At 41.3% G+C, this 17,170-nt stretch overlaps 1 non-coding gene across 1 annotated transcript; it reads left to right on the top strand.

The window, feature by feature from the left end:
* The first annotated feature begins 16,443 nt into the window (after nucleotides 1-16,443).
* On the top strand, nucleotides 16,444-16,515 carry trnaw-cca (transfer RNA tryptophan (anticodon CCA)). Its single transcript has one exon. It is a non-coding gene; the product is annotated as a tRNA-Trp (tRNA).
* Nucleotides 16,516-17,170: the final 655 nt, after the last annotated feature.

Here is a 17,170-nt window from a genome sequence, read left to right as displayed (position 1 = left end):
TAAGTTCCAGTTTGACAGCCTGGTGTGCAGAAGAAATGCTACTCGGGCAGTATTGAAATTGTCAGTTACATGATAGCAGGTGAAATGACCAAGACCAGGAACTGACCAAACACTAACCTTTTATTTCTCCTGTGGAAGAGATGTTGACCACCATGATGATCCAGTGATTAAATTTTATTCTCTGTAGCTATGAAAAAAGTCAAGTAATTTAAGCCCCTATGTCTTTTTTTAGAGTTAAGAAGAGACCTAGCAGCAAAAGCAGAGGTTTTGTGGAAAGATTTAAATTGTGCAACAATAAACTCTACCAAAGACCAAATTATACTACTGTAAATGTCATGGGTAGAGAAATTGGAATACAACATGCATGTTACTCTCAAGGTAAAAAAGAGCAGGAGAAGGACAAGCACAAGAATGGGAAAACCTCATAAAAACAGAAAACCCAAGCTCCAGAAAAAAACAGTCAGTGGTCTGGTGTCACTGGAGGCATTAAGGAGAAGGTTTTTACCATAAAACGAGAAACGAAAACATCCTTGCACATCGCCCACTGATTTAAGAGGAAACTTGCTGTAATAAGTCCAAAAAAGAGGGACAATAGTCAGAGTCATACAACCCAGGCCATACTTACCAAAACTTTTTAACTCTTTTGTACATGAACAAGCCGAGATTTAAAACAAATCTGAAGAAAAACATAACTTTAGACACAGAGTGAGCATGAACCGATGTGTCAAAGTGCGCTGAATTCTCAAACTTTATTTTTTTTTCTTTCCCGGTTATTAATTTGTTCTTCTTTAATAACACAGAACAGATCGAAATTCTTATTGAATTTGTTCCTGTTGTGGAAAACGAGACTGACACTCCGTGTCCTTCAGAGTAGAATGGCTGTGTGCTTCTCATACCAAAACTTTCAATGTTTTCCTTGAATAAATCATTCGCATCTATTGAATCCTTTTCGTATCACAACACAGCCGTCCTTTCAATGCAGAGAGAAAAGGGGCTGAATAACTTCGAGCTTGAGAGTTACCTTGCTTTCAAAAGAATTAAGGACCAGTTGCCAATATTGTGGATCAACTATGCTCAGAATAAAAGGGGCATTCTTGTGTTACCTGGCTAGGGAATAAAGCCACAATGGACTTCAAACAACAAGCAAGGCACAATTCATGGATTGATTTTTACTTCAGGGACCCTGAGACTTTTCATGACAGACAATATCCCCAGAAGATAGGCATAATGCAATGAATTGCCTGAATAGCTGTGGTATTACACTCACGACTGTTGTTGGCGGAATATAGGTGCTGTTCAGTGCACCTCAATGAGTGACCTCAATCTTATACTCTTTCATTGTAATAGCTGAAAGTGAAAGCAAGCTTTGAGCACTGTAGTCTTGATTGTTCACGCATTATATGGCAAAGACCATGGCTTTGATAGCTTATATCCATTTTTACCCCTCTTCTTCTTCCAAACAGTCAAGAGAGAGAGAATCCTTTTCCAATGCTGGATCACTGTTTGACACAACAAATACTATCAGGAGAGGAATCCAGACAAAACAGACTTCCTATTCTGGTTTATCCTCTGTTTAAGGAACGCAGTTCCTGTAATTTGTATTGGCCTTCATTCCATTTCTAAATTGCTGTGATCCCTACAATATAATTAATGGTCGGCAAAATCTCCCACTGCACAATTTTATACTAATGTACATCAACTGGAAAAAAAATAAAGGCAAGTAAAGGAATGATGAGAATATGCAGATACAAATATTCTGGGAGAAATGGGAACAGTCATTAACACACATCCTGTTTCTTCGTTTGCTGAGAGTGAGGACAGGAATGAAGACAGATGGTGTCTGCAAGTGACTGGAACATTTAGCTCAGAACCACATAGGCTGGATAATTTCTCATAACGCCCTTCTACACACAGAGTAGTAGGAGACTGGAACAAGCTACCCAAACATCTTGTAAAAAGCTTATACCCTGGCTTCTGTCAAGAAACGCTGGACGAGAACACATGATCTAGGCCAAATGACCTCTTCTTTGCAAACTTTCTTCTGTGCACACATTTTTGAGTCTAATACAGAGAGAAAACAGCAGCAACTGCTAATACTTACAGGTCATGCTGAGGATATTTCAACAGGGAAGCCAAAATATGCAACCTACAGTATTTCATTTATGAGGCATTTTCTTGTTGAATTTTCATACACAATTTCTCTTCATAATTTACAAATTAGGGGAGAGCGTGGAAGTGTTTTTTTTACTTTTATCCTCATTTGTCAGGGTTATAAATGCAAAGACAAGCATGTGTCATATCTTTATGTTGATATTAGCACTAAATACCTATATACTGCAAGGAGGATTGCTTAACCGGATTGTATCAATGTATTGCAAGTTTTTTTGCTCTACTTTGTTCTTTATTTTTTTCCCCGTTATTGTGCTTTCTCTTTCTTTGCCTCTCCTCTTGCATTCCCCACGTGCCCTGTTCTTGTCAGAGAAGCACTGCCAAGCGTTCACATCAAGGCTTTGGAAACTACCTGACTGACACTTGCTCTCTGCTCTTTAGCTTTCCCTTCTCTCGCACTCTCAGATAAGACATGTTTCTTATCACCTCGGAGTGGGAAGATTTGGCCTCTGTCCAGGAGAGCAAACAGAGCACGAAAACCACTGTCTAGACACTTCAGGTGAAGAAAAAAATACTCCCTTTCACAGAAAATACCAAAACGCTCTCCTAACGTCAGGCGTTTCGCAGGACTGTTTGTGAAAAATAATCATATTGGGCTAAACTGCCTCACAAGGCTGTCCATGACATTAACATCCATGTGGGTTTTATGAGCAATACCCCTGGCCTGCATTTATTACAGTGTTGTACCAAAAAGAAGTTAGGCACTTGTTAAAACTGAATTCTTATTCTCTCCATTCTAACCTAAAAGATAGTTTACAGGATAATGACCATCATCAATTCCTAAAGATTCCTGTAGCTCAGTTTAACACTCCTTGTCACTTCCTTCTTCCCCCGTCTGCAAGGAGGTCAGATAAGGGGTGAGTGTCTTAAGGACATGTGGCAATTATCAGAGCTGGCAAAATTCAAATTATACAATGTCCATAACCAGTACCATAGAACTGTGCACTGTGACTTCCCTACAATAGTTAAAAAAATACATTAACATCAAGAATTATGTGGACACTTATTTAGGTTATGTCAGTGGAACGTGTGCCAACAATCCAGAACACTGATGTTTGCAGATCATTGTGCATATCATTACTTGCCCAGCCTCTAACAAATGAACAAATGAGCAGGATTCTTAATCACGTCCAAAAGCTCCTACAAGCTCCTATCTGTCCAGTCATTACAACCACCACTCTGCACTATTTACATTCCTGCATGTGAAGAACCTACCCATCTCACAACTCAGCAAAAGGGCATGGTATGCCCAAATTAGGTCATCACACAAGTAAAGACAGGAGAGATTGTCAGAGCTTCCAGAAACATTTCCCTGGAAGCCATGAGGTAAAACAACAAAAACAGAGTTGCTCTACAACACAAAACATGTCAGCCCTTCTTATAATTACATTTCACCTGAAAAGCACAGGATTTCAAATGGGTTTTGTTTAGATGCCAGAATAAATTGTTTTGCCCTCCACAAGTGCAGATGAATCAGTACTTCGGGTATGGCATGGTTTCATGGGGACGTGGTCTTTCTTAATAAAGCAATTGTTCTAATTCTTACCTTAACCTCTGATATTCTACTCGAGGATCAATTGCTTCAACACACATTTCCACTGGGGAGGAAGGTCACCATACACAGTTAGCCTACAAGTGATGTACTTCTGTGAGAGGACAAACAGAACCAATCCAGCCAGCCCATGTAGCACACAAACTGCAACAAACGCAAATCAGCCATCAGCCCAAACTCCAGCCACAGTCTGTCCTTTTGTACCCTCACTGAGAACATCATGACAAAATAATATTGACTGCAAACCCTCCCCTGGCCAAGAGCGGATTCTGAAGGTTACATTCTAGGGTTCAGAATGAGTTGGGATTGAAGAGTCCCAGGGGGGAAAAAAGAGGCAGGATTGCTGAAAAACCGCCCCACAATCATCTAAAAGCCCTGAGGATGATTTTGATTTGATATATTTTTCTGCTGCCTCCCTAGTCATCATCAAATAACACCATGGTCTGCAAACCTTACTGGCAGAGCTCCACAGAGAGAGATCCTTATGTGATTCTCTGAATGCACCTACCCACTTACAACCCCTTAGGAACTGGTAACCTTGGTCTCCTGCGAGTCAGCCCCAAAACTTTCAAGGAGAACTAGTCCAGCAAGCCAAGAAAAGACCAGGATTCAGTGACACATCAGGCAGGCAAGACGATGATCTTTGTGCAAGCTCTGATGTTGCTGTCTGATTTGGCAGGGCGAGCCTGAACATCAAAAAGCCATCAAGCCCCGCAATAAAAATGCAATCCTCATGGCCACATGTTTGAACGTGTTCATTCTTATCATTGTTTCACACCTCTGTAAATATCAAAAAAGCACCAGAGCTTCAATGGAGCTCGGCCTGTGATTAGCGCCTCAGAAACAGACTGAATGTCACGCTTCTTTGTGTGCGTTTATATATAAATGTACTGTTTTGAGTGACTCATCCGTTCAAACTGGGACTTAAGCTTCATAATGGAAAAAAAAAGGTCAGCTGCCTCCGTCTTGAATTAAAATACCAGTGTCACATTTTCTTTTAAGACGTTATACCCATGACTAGTTTTCAAAACTGGCTTCATGATTCCATTGGTTAGGACTAAAAAATAAGAAGAAACGTGATTTTGGCAAGCATTTAGACAAAGATCTGCGTGTGCAATTCAGTGTATGTCATAGAGCAAGTGGGTGTATTGTAGAAGTCAGCATTATTATAGCAGTGGGCATGTTTGCAGCTCAATGTGAAATAATTCTGCTTTTCTATTGAAAGGGTAGCTAGTATGCTTTTCTTTTCCCAATTCTTTCATTTCCTACCTGTTGCTTTTTGCTTGCCCTTGCGTTTTGCCTTATTCTACACCTTACTTTCAGCTTTCACCATAATTTCCTGTTTTTAACAGGCAAAGACACTTAAATAAATCTTGTATTTGCATATCTGAAATGCACATTCAGCCAATGAAAAGTGTAACAGGGCAGAGTGCATTATGATTCACAAAGGCTTGTTTTCACAATTCTATACCACAGCTCTAATTGGCATCCCATCAAAGAATCCAATAGAAACACATCTGTCTTTTGGTCCACTGTTAGTCAATCTATGTGGTCAAGGGGTCTCATCTCACTTATAACCTGAATGTTCATGCACAAGGCTCTCATTTAGTCTCTGTTGTGTTTGGGGAGGGGTCCTGTGTGTCTTCTTACAACAATGTAATTGTACAAATAAAACCATGTGCGATTTTAAGGAATGTATGTAACACAATCAATGTAACACAATTTGCAACATCAGCCTTCAGCCCAAATCCCAGCCTGAGTGAACCAGTTTTGTACCATCACGGAAAACAATAAAAAGATCTGTCGACTACAAACCCTCCTCTGGCCATGAAACAATCTAACTTTTTTAAAGCCCCATTACAATCTACATTTCTTTGTTTATAGTACTAAAGGGGTCAAGGAGACCCAAATACTAGTGATTTCAAAACGTCATCACTCAACCACACTTACTGGCAGCTTATTTGTTATATATTTTTTAGAAACACGTGGTTCTTTAACATAGATTTTTTTTAAAGTTTGAAGTTTGTTTCAGATAGCTGCATTAATCAAAGGGAATACTGGAATGAGAAGGAGAGTTGGCTTGAGACCTGTTGAAATGAACCGTTTTTTGTTTAAAACAAGCCTTGCTCTCCAGGAGCCCTAACTCACATAAAAGGCTTTTCCTTTTAAAGCCAATGAAAACAATCCAACAATAACAACAACAACTAAAATATGCCCAGACCATTTGATGATGAAAAGACTACATACCGTTTTGCAACTGTGACACAGTATATGTAAACTCTTTGAAAAAAAATCATAAACGTTTTAAAGGATTTTTAATGGTTTTAGTTACTAACATTCTCGTTATTTTATGATTTAATTGTTTTAAGAATAACAGCAAGATTTACTTCCTTGTTCTTCCTCTTACAAACCTCAATTACCTTCATATCCTCAGCAAACTCTATTTCCTAGGATGGGTTTCATCTGATGCACGGCTTACAGTTGGATTCGACAAAGAACGCGAACTGGAAAAGAAGGAAAGAGACCTTTAAATTAATGCTGAAGGCGAATACTGCCACCTAGTGGATTGCGGCTGTTATTAAAAATATAGAATACGGGTTTCCTCCAGTCGAAATCAGCCGTCTGCGTTTACTGTAACTTACAGTGTAACCGACTATGGGTGATCTTATATTCAATTACATTCTCACGATTTGTTGTTGCTGTTGTTATTTCAATTAAATCATGACCAGGATGAATTAAAACACAGAGAGACCGTTTTCATACTCACGTGGAAAGAAATATCTATACACTTTGACATAGTAAAGGAACAAACTGTTCTCTATTATATTTTAAATAAAAAGTAAATACGTTTATATATTTCCCTTCTTTTTAAATAAAGGTGTAGTGGCTTTTATGTATTTTGTTTTTCAGCCCTGTACCAGGACCACTGCCCTTCTTAATTTGTATCATTGATCTAGATTCTGGATTAGAAAACTACAAGGATTGACACAAAGAAGGCTCCACAGCCAAAACGTTGTGTTTCTTTTCTTCTTTTTTCAGTATGGAATAAATCTTTACTTGTTCCATTGCAGTCTACTCATGCTGACGCAGCTACCTCCTTGAACTACAATTGGTAAACTACTCGTTTTTACAGATAGCAGATGACGTTTTATGTAGACAAGTGCAGGGTTTTGCATACGATTCTAATTACGAAATGGTCAACCTTGAGCTAGAAGCAATGAAAAATAAAATGTTAGCAGTATAAAAATATACAATATTTAAGACTATATAGTCAAAAATTTAGAATTCATTATTATGTGAAAAATTGTATTGCACACTAATAAGTTATTCTTAAGAATGTTATTTACTATTTTAGACACCATGTTACAGGAAATGTTACTGATTCCCATCAGTCCAGAAAAGGAAGCAGGTTCATTCTGGGATTTATGGGAATACCCCACATGGAGGGGCTGAAGGAACTGAACCTTTTTAGGTCCGAACACATAGGAGACTATGAGGGAACTTGAAACAAGTAATCAGAATCCTCAAAGGCACTGACAAAGTCAAGCCGATGGGCTTCTTCAGAATCAACAGTGAAACACAAATCAGGGGACACAAGTGGAAACAACATGGAACGTGTGAAAAACACAGAAGAGGCACTTCTTTACACAAAGAAGTACGAGAGTGGCTCACACTATTCAGACAAGCTATTCAGACATGTTGTTGAAGCTGACACCATGGCTACTTTCAAGATGAGGCTGGAAGTGATCCTGGGATCTATAAGCTACTAACTAGTAAAAAGGCTAGCTGGGTAAAGCTGTCCCCTCTTGTTTCTAAACATTCTTATGTCCTTACCTGATATCCAATTCGCAGAGACAGACAGACAAGTGGTGATTTCACACACAAGTACAGTTCCTCTATAAGACACATCTGTTCTTGTCTTTCAGAGATGAAAGATCCCAACCAAGTTCTAATGTAAAACATGTACATTAATGTGTCCAATTCATCTCATCATCAATAAAACAGGAAATAGATGTACATAACATCATACTCAAAGAGAAAATAAAAAGACTATCACAGCTGTAAGAAATTAGATTTAGATGTCATGTTATATATAGGTATATGTAATCACATATATAGTGGGCCTGTCCAAAAACATTTAGTGAAGAGAGAAGGTTTTCCAGTGGTTTGTACCAGGCTAGGGATGAAATATGTGTTTTAGTGTGGGTATGTGTTACACTCAACATGGGGGCAAGATCAGAGAAAATCTCTCCTCAGCTTTACCTGTCTAGACCTCAGAAGCTATGCAGTCCTGGGCCTGGTCAGTACTCCTGTGGCAGATCACCAAAGTAGTAGTGTTGCATAACCAGTAGGTGGCACTCTTCCAAGCCAATACCTTAGTATGGTGGCAGACGACACTGTGTGTACATAAGATAAGATCACTTTTTTTATACAATTTCTTGCATCACAAATTCCTCTTTTTGCATACCCAGCTTGCTCTCCAGGAGACACACAGATAGGGAGAGAGAAGCCCAGGGTCAGAGCATAGGATCAGCCATTGTACAGCACCCCTGGAGCAGATGGGGTTAATCTTCTCAGGGGCTCAGGGGCCCAACAGAGTAGGATTCCTCTGCCAGCTGCAGGATTTGAACTGGCAACCTTCCAGCCACAGGTGCAGATTGTTAGCCACAGAGCCACTGCTCCACCCCTTAAAAGGTCTCAGCTGCTCAAACAGGGACTTGAACCCTGCACCCTCAGATTAAAAATCTGATGCTCTACCAACTGAGCTATCCAGGCCTATATAGCTGTTGTTCTATATGCTGTTCTTCAGAGGAAGAATGCAATCAAAGTCCTGATTATGGAGTTGTGGCGCTTGGTCAAATTTCACAAATAGATAGATAGTTTATTGATCCCGTGAGGGAAATTGCAGTGCAACAGCATCTTTACACAGACAACACAGCCACAGTGTAACGAATGATACAATAATAATAATAGTACAGTACATACAATACAATCAGTACAGTGAGGGGTGCACTAAAAGAGTTACTCACAGTCCGGACACACAAAAAACAAACTAGAACAGAACAGTACACAGAAAAATCGTGTCACATATGAATATAAATATAGATGTAAATATAGATATAGATATAAATATAAATGTATTGCACAGGTCCCTGGCATATACAGTATTGCACAAAAAACGGTTGCAAACGGGAAAAAGAAAGAGAACAGATGTAGCAGTAGATGTGTAGATGCGTTCAGTCCAGAAACAGGTCACTGTCAATGTTGCCTCTGCCCAGACGCAAGGTGGATCCATTGTACAGTCTTATGGCAGAAGGCAAGAATGACCTCCTGTAGCGCTCCCTGTCGCACTGTGGATGAATCAGTCTACTGCTGAATGTGCTCTTCATTTCTACAAGCCTGTCATAGAGGGGATGGGAGATGTTGTCCATGATGGCCTCTAGTTTGGACACCATTCTCCTCTCAGCCACTACCTCCAAGGGGTCCAGGTCAGACCCAATGACAGAGCTTGGTCTCCTGATGAGCTTGTTCAGCCTGTTAGAATCCACTGCTCTAATCCCAGGGCCCCAGCACACCACTGCGTAGAAAATGGCGCTCGCTACCACCAACTGATAGAACATATGTAGCATCTCACTACATACTGTACATTGAAGGACCTGAGCCTCCTCAAGAAGTCAAGTCGGCTCTGTCCCTTCTTATAGATGGCCTCCATGTTCTTAGACCATTCCAGTCTATCGTCGATGAGCACTTCCAGGTACTTGTACGAGTCCACCATCTCCACGCCACTCCCATGGATGTAAATGCACGGTTCAAAAGAGCAGAACTGTTAATGCTGCTGCCCTGGTTAAATTCCACCGTGGGATTGCACAATGTGCCCTCTCTGAGATCCCCTCTTCATTCAACTGGTGAAGCAATTTCTTACTTTTCCACTTGCTGTACTGTGCAGCCAGTGAGTAATGGCTGCTACACATCACCAGTTGCGGCTGCAGGTCAGTGGTGGATGAAGTGGGTTCTTCCTACATGAAAAGGACTTTGGGATCCTATGGGGTGAAAGATACAAGGAATCAAAAGAGTAACTCCTGACAAGCAGCCAATGTGATGACAATATACAAAATAGTTTGCATCTTAATAAAGTCTAAAATTGCCGTAAACATTTCAAGCCTATTTTCACTCCATGTGGAGCTTTGTGTGAAAAAAGAAACTGGGAAGCTCGGAAGAGTAATAAAAAAAGACAGAATGAGGGTGAAAGAAAAGTATTCGCAAAGATAGGAATACAAACGTGTGAAACACTTTTATTAAATACAGGTGATCTTGAAATATAGAACAAGCAAGAAGCACTGTTTCAAGGTCATCTTTTGTTGCCAATTATATGTTTAGTACACATTTGTTTCTTTGTAGTGTTTCTTTATTTTCTTCATTCACGTGAGTATAGTCGAGTACAAGGACATCATTAGCTGACGAGGGCAAATGGGGGTATTTTTTGGTTGCTAATACCTAATCACTCTCATCTAGCTATTTCATATAAAGGGCCTGGGTATCAGATCCAACAGTACAGCAATGTAGCTTGTTCCACTCACCCACAACCCTATGTGTACATTTTAGACTTCACCGTAGATTCACTTTGTGGAATGCCATATGTCTGCTTTCTGTGTGATTCAATGCAAATCTACTCTTTGCCAATGCTGTATTTTCACAGCTCCCAGAACTTCACCTGACGCGCTGCTGCTGTTATTTAAAATTGCTGCCTGCTGTTTGTTTTCAAGCCAGCAAATCCTTCTTCGCACTTTATAGAACAAAAAAGTTTGGCTGGAAGATCAAAATAGGCAATCAAAAGAGTATTTGTTTTTTCGATTTAAAATGCTTTAAAAATCACCTAACATGTTGCATTCACACAGTGAGAAGTGCTTTTAAGGGTCTGCCCTAGAACAGATCAGGAAGGATGAGAAGCCTCCCCCCCGATAATGAGACCTGTGCTGGAAAAGCTTCCAGTCAGTGGTAAACAGCCGGGCCAGTTAAGGATGAGCAGGCCAATCCTACAGAAGCAAAAGCAAAACACTTGAATATAATTGCACCTCTCTTTTCACCTCACCAACTTAATTGCTCTAATTATTTGCTTAATTGCTTCAGATAACTATTTTGCCCACATCTTAATGAGCTGCTAATTAAAAGATAACAATGAAACCTGGAGGACTATGGCCCCTAAAGCCCTGTGCCTTTCCCCCTCGTGTGCACTGAAGAAGGTCAGGGACAGTGGAAGTGCTGGGGACTGTTGAGAGCTGCGCACTGCTCTTGGAGATGAAGTGCTCACGAAGAGTGAGGTATATTGGCACCGACCGCCGACGTGCACAGCCCTACCAGCTGGAGGATGAGAAATATACATGCTTTCTTTGCTGTGCCCTAAACCAGAAACCAGCTTGTTTTGATTCAAGACGTTGTTAATGCCACAAGAATCGGGTTGTGGTTCTGCACAGATGGCAGCTCTCCTGGGAACACAGAAGCAGAGCGAGGTAGAAAAGATACGCTTCCCGTGGAAGAGGGAGAGAGAGAGAGAGAAAACTTGTTACCTCTTAGTTTGAAATGGAGACGCGGCAGGCGGCAGCTTGGTAATAATTTGACAAATCCCCCGAGACAGACAGAAAGCCCAGGCACTCGAATGATCTCTTCAGTGTGGCAAATCAAAACCAAATTTCCTCCCGGGCAACTTGAACGGGTGAGGAAATACCTGAGGCCACCTGGGCCCGCTCCAAAGAATTGGCCAAGACAATTTCCCTCAAATCAACTCTCTATCTTAATCTGACAGCCAGACTCGATTAGGAAGCGTGAAAATTACTTCTCTCCCCACCAGCTGTCGTCCTGAAATTATCTTAATTGTGCGATGATTATGCCTCTAAGCCCCCGCGAAAGTGAGGCACCACTCCTCTGGAAAAGGAAAGTTTTAGAAGTCTCTGCACACACCTAGGCCCCCACAACCTGAGACTGGGGGCCTGCGCAGGCAAGCAGTAAGCTCGAAAATCTCACGCTTCCTCTGCCTAAATTCAATCCGCCAGTTCACACAAAGGAAAAGGGATCGGTTACAGTGACACAGGCCTGTGAAATAGCCCAACTACCACAGCTTGTCAAGACATATGGAACTTAGAGTCTGCTCTAGGGACTTATGAATGAATAATGCAGGCATACACATATTCAAGCGGTCACGCAGATATGGAGAAGCTCCATAGCCTTGGCAAGGCCTCCTTAACTCCTTGAGTTCACAGGGAGCCCTGGCAGTACAGGCTGCCAGACCAGTGAAGCCAGGAGTGCTACCATCTGCAAGACTGAAGTCGCTTAAACCTGAATAAATTAACGAAATTTCGAATTTCGTCATACTTTTTTCTGCTCTTTCTCCACCCCCGGCCACAGTCTGTCATCACCGCCCTTCGCTATCTCCAGGGCCCCTCCTCCTTAGAGCCCGCCTGTCCAGACTGCTCTCTGGGCACACCGGACATCAACGCCTCCTGCCAGGCCTCTCTCGTATTGGGAGCTCCACCTCCACCCCAAACCCCCCCTGCAAAAGGTTCGTGCAGTGGTGAGCAAAATGCTGAAACCCCTTCAAAGACAATGGGCTGTGGGACATTGGGTCGTTTGCACGTGACAACCAACTTGTACTAAAAAAAAACGTATGTGTTTAATCATGTCATGTCATTTGCCAAACCACTTTATACCGTACGGTGTCGTGGGAAGCCGGAGCCTACCCGGCAAGCAACAAGCACAAGGCAGGGTTACACCCTGGACAGGGCGCCAGTCCATCCCAGGGCAAGTGCAAGCCAATTTGTTCAACGATCTTATCCTTATTTTACGTATATATTGCGGCGAGCGGAATCATGGCCCGATCTTTTTTCACTCACAGCAGTGTTAATTCTTCCTCCCGCACTGATTTGCAGTTGGCTTCCTAGCGATTGGATCCGTCCGGCGGCCCGTCATGAGAAGAGCGAGACATTAGGAGCCGTGTGTTCCACAGGCCCAGCCCCACTTCCGCAGCCTGTGCCCAGGCTCCGGAGCTCCCCGAGAAACGGTGGTCCCTGGAATCCACGCCTGTGCTCCTCGTGCTGCTGAATCCTAGCTTATTCCAGCAGTCTCCATCTGATAGCTTTATGAAGCCTTCCTCCCAGCCCGTCGACACCCTTGCGCCGCCGCGCTCGATTGTTGATTTTTTTTTTATACTGGGAGAAAAGCTAATCCAGCGCATTGTTCGCTGACGAGCTGCCAACACTGGGGCTCTTATCTGCTCGCTTGGCTGTGTTCCTCGGGTCGCTGCACCTCTCTGTGCAGCAGTATGTAATTTTCTGACATTAATCTCTCCTCTCGAGTAATTCCCCGCACCTAAAACCTCCAAACTAAGCACTCAATGGCACGACAATAACAGTAATACCCAAAGAATGTGGAAGCCTCTTTCCTGCACAGAGCTGTGGCAAGATGTTAGCGCACTCTGGTATTCTGGTTTATCAGCGGCATTATACCAGCCTAGAGGATTGCCTTTAGAAACTTTTCCCCCTTCTCTCTATTGTGAAATCCAGCCTTTCACTCAAAGCATTAAAAAAAAAAGGCCAGTAACAGATTTTCACTTGTCGGAACCTACTAGTAAGATGCCCAAATCTCACCTAGCTTCGGATTTCTTTTTCTAATCAGTATCGGGCTTCCCATTCCAGGAACTTGAGGCTCCTTCTCTTGGATGCTACCGTATGACTTTGGAAGAAGTTCCGCTTAGTGTTGTACTGTTCACAGGGTGGCCCAATAGCCACACTGACCACCCGATGTTGGCCCTGAGGGAAAATGTCATAAAGAAAAATGTGAAGCAAACCATGTACGTGTGCTGTATATCTAGCCTCCAGGGACTCCCATGACCCAAGGATCATGTCTGATAAAATCCCTCTATAGCGAACTACTGCCTCAATATTGCATTCAGGCAGGTCTCACTTCAGGCTGTGCAACGTGATGGTTTTTCACTACAAGTGCAGTGTGCTTAGGGCTCCAATAGTAACAAGAGAATTACCGAGCAGCATCATCAGGCACTGCAACTGTTCTCAGGATGGCCTCAGGATCAACACTCTCTCTCCAGTGGGGAAGTAAATAGTGGGTGTTTGTCAAAGACTTGTCTAGCCCATGCAAGAAATGACATGTACAGTAGGTAGCTGCATCAGCATGCATTGGCTGAAAAGGAACAGGTAAGGGTACTTACTGAAAAGAGAATAAAAGAAACACAATGTCTGGGCTGTGGAGTCTTCTTTGAGTGTTACACGGCTCCACAGCCCATACGTTGTGTTTCTTTTCTTCTCTTTTCAACATGGAATAAACCTTTACTTGTTCCATGGAAATATGTGGCTCCTTGTTGTTAATGAAAAGAAAAGGTTAAAATGGAAAACAGATTGTTTCCACCCTTAGGTTTCTTCTTTAGGCTCTTACAGTTTCCTATCAGTTTCATGAAAGATCTAAAGACAAGACTTGGCAGTTTTTGCCTTAGATCCAACACGCTTTGAGCTGCTCTTCTGAATGCTCTCATATTTATTAATAACCTGTTTTGCAAGTGCAAGTCTCAAAACTCTTAAGAGAAAAATAAAAATAGACAAGGTGACAGAACAGATGAGAAAGCCGGTATAATAAAAAATGACAAAGTAAGAACAATTAAAGTTAAAATATGAATTAACAAAGGTCATAAAAAGTTCAAATACATTATACATCAGTTATATTCAAAAGCTATTTTGTAAAAGTGTAGATCTAATTAAGCCATACAAGACATTTTATTCCTCGATGAATGAGCTTGACATCTGTGGAGGCCAGATACTTAAGATAGCTCAATTCTTTCTCTTCAACCTAACCTTCAGTATACACTGTCACGAACAGCACGCAAACACGCAAATGCTCCCAAAATCTCATGAGCACTCTTCACCGTAAACGTCCACGCACCAATTAACACCGCACACTTTCCTAGTGACACCCTCACTCTCCACTTGGCCCTCGCTCACTTTTGAGGTCTCTTCGCCGAGCTACACTGTTCCTAAAGACTTGGATTTTCTCTTCTGTTCCTACTGGCCTTCGACTCCAAGTTACCGGTCTCGGCCACGATTTAGCCTCTGGTTTTGGATTTGTATTGAAGACTGAATCTTAACGACATCCTGACCAGACGAGACTGGAGACAGCTACACATAGGGTCCTACCTGCTCCTGCCTGTGTCGCCTGACATACACGGAATGTCACAACTGTCCTCCGTAACTCTGCAATATTGGTAGCTGCCAATCACTTTAGTGTTTTTATGTAAGTGAGCTTTTCAATTCTATAATTAATGGGGAATCAGTGTAGAGAAGCCAGGACAGGAGTGATGTGTTCTGTGATTTTTTTTAGGGACGATTCCAGCAGCAGTTTTCTGCACCACCTTAAACTGTGATACACATCCTAACCACCAAATAAAGTACTAAAATACAGCAGTCTAATTTGGTTGACACGAAAGCATGGACTGCTTTCTCAGCATCAGATATATGAATGACCTAATAAGAACATAAGGTGTTAAATTAGTAGACAGAACACAGTAATGCAGATAACAAATGAAGCTATTTTTTCTAAAAAATCTATTGTTATAAATTCTATTTTATCAGTATTTTACAGTGAAGGGGTGTCAAATATTCAACCTGTGATGTCAGTTATGCAATCTAATAATTCTGAAAATGTCACCAAGTGTTACAAAGTATAATGTTATTTACTTGTAAGATAGAGCAAAAGCTCCACCTGCTGATAGCAGTTATTAAAAAGGTTACTGCACACAACACGTTTTGTGATATATAAACGGGTCCAAAACATCGACGACAATTTGTTCCGTGCAGGTCTTATAGTGATATCAGTCTTCAGTCTCTGGAGCCCTAATTTTAATCTCAATAATTCGATATAAATGGCTGTGTGACTGTATTTAGTACAGTATCATAATTAAACAGCTCCAGTCCTCGAAAGGTGCTGTAGAATCCAGCAGGGTTTCTAGGCATTTATAAATATGAACACCCAGACACCTGGCGACTTTTAAAAAGTGTCAACGACGAGTTCAACTGTAAAAAGCAAAGATAGAACGAGCTGCACACCGGGAACGTCTGTGTGCTAAAACGCGGGTTGTGAGCGCTGTTTTGTTATCAAGTCATTTGCTGCCCTCTAGTGTCCTGAAACAGAATAAAAATGGATGTATAATACAGTGTTGTCAGGTGCTACACAATGTCTTTTGAATTACCGGGTATTCAGTCACTAGCGACAACTGGCGTGTCTGATTTTCCAGGCCAACGCTGCATTTTTTTTTGTAATAAAGGTAATAACGTGAAGTACTCCCAGACATAAAGTTAAACATATTTAACATATAAACATAAAAAAGGTAGTACACGCATGATTGAAAACTTTTTTAAAAATCAGATAAAAAGTCAATCATTTGGGATATTTTGGAATACCGTGTTGTTTTCTTTTTACTCCGGAATGCCTTAAATATGATGGGGAAAAAATGAACACGTTTTAGATGTTATTCATTTTGGAAATAAAATCACCCGTTTTCCGATCATGAGAACGTGTTTTCATTATAATGTAATATATTGTGTACAATTAATGGCACCGAAACATTTAAAAACATTACAAAAGATGTTGTTACTCAGAAACCAATTCACAGAAGAGTGACCAGGTCTTAAATTCAAGGGATTTAAATTTAAAGAGGATCGTCAGCAGACCTCGTGGCGCAACGGTAGCGCGTCTGACTCCAGATCAGAAGGTTGCGTGTTCAAATCACGTCGGGGTCACTTTTGGGTACATTTCCTTAATCTTCGCTAATAAAATGATCTTCCCCTTATCACCGTCACAAGTTAACGGCAAATATAAAAAGAATGACGCAGACGTGTAACAAAGATAGAAGCAGGCATTATCACACTCTTGGCGCAATGTGCCATAAAAGTATACACATAACTTTTAACGTTAATCATTATAAACCTGATATCAAAATCCACGTCATAATCACCACAGAAGATGTTACATATTACGGGACATCAGAGTATTATTTCAATTGTGACCTAATTATTCAACGTGTTGTCCATCAAATAATTAAGGATGTACAAAGTAATGTCAGAGAGTTTTGCGAGACATGTTATGATATGAGAAAGTCCCTAAACCAATCCTCTGGGCTAATAATACTGCGGGTTTGTTTTGGGTGGGGAGATATTTGGGTTCAAATTCCACTTCAAATTCCGCTGCCATGGAGGTGTTTAGAAACATTTTCTAAGAGAAGAAATTAGTTGGCGTACTGCGATGTACAAGATGAATAGGACATTTTGACAACGATAAGGAAATATTACTAGCAGAAACAAAGCAGAGCAAGGAGACAGCCCAGAACCAAAATCTCTCTCTCGAGAATTTCTCCCTCCGAACAACGAACCATAATCAACACGCTTCCGGGTTGCC

This window comes from Lepisosteus platostomus, chromosome 2 (assembly GCF_059453375.1).
Source record: "Lepisosteus platostomus isolate fLepPlt1 chromosome 2, fLepPlt1.hap1, whole genome shotgun sequence".
Taxonomy (NCBI): Eukaryota; Metazoa; Chordata; class Actinopteri; order Semionotiformes; family Lepisosteidae; genus Lepisosteus; species Lepisosteus platostomus.
Note: the sequence above shows the minus strand (reverse complement) of the source record. Positions and strands in the feature narration are given on the sequence as shown.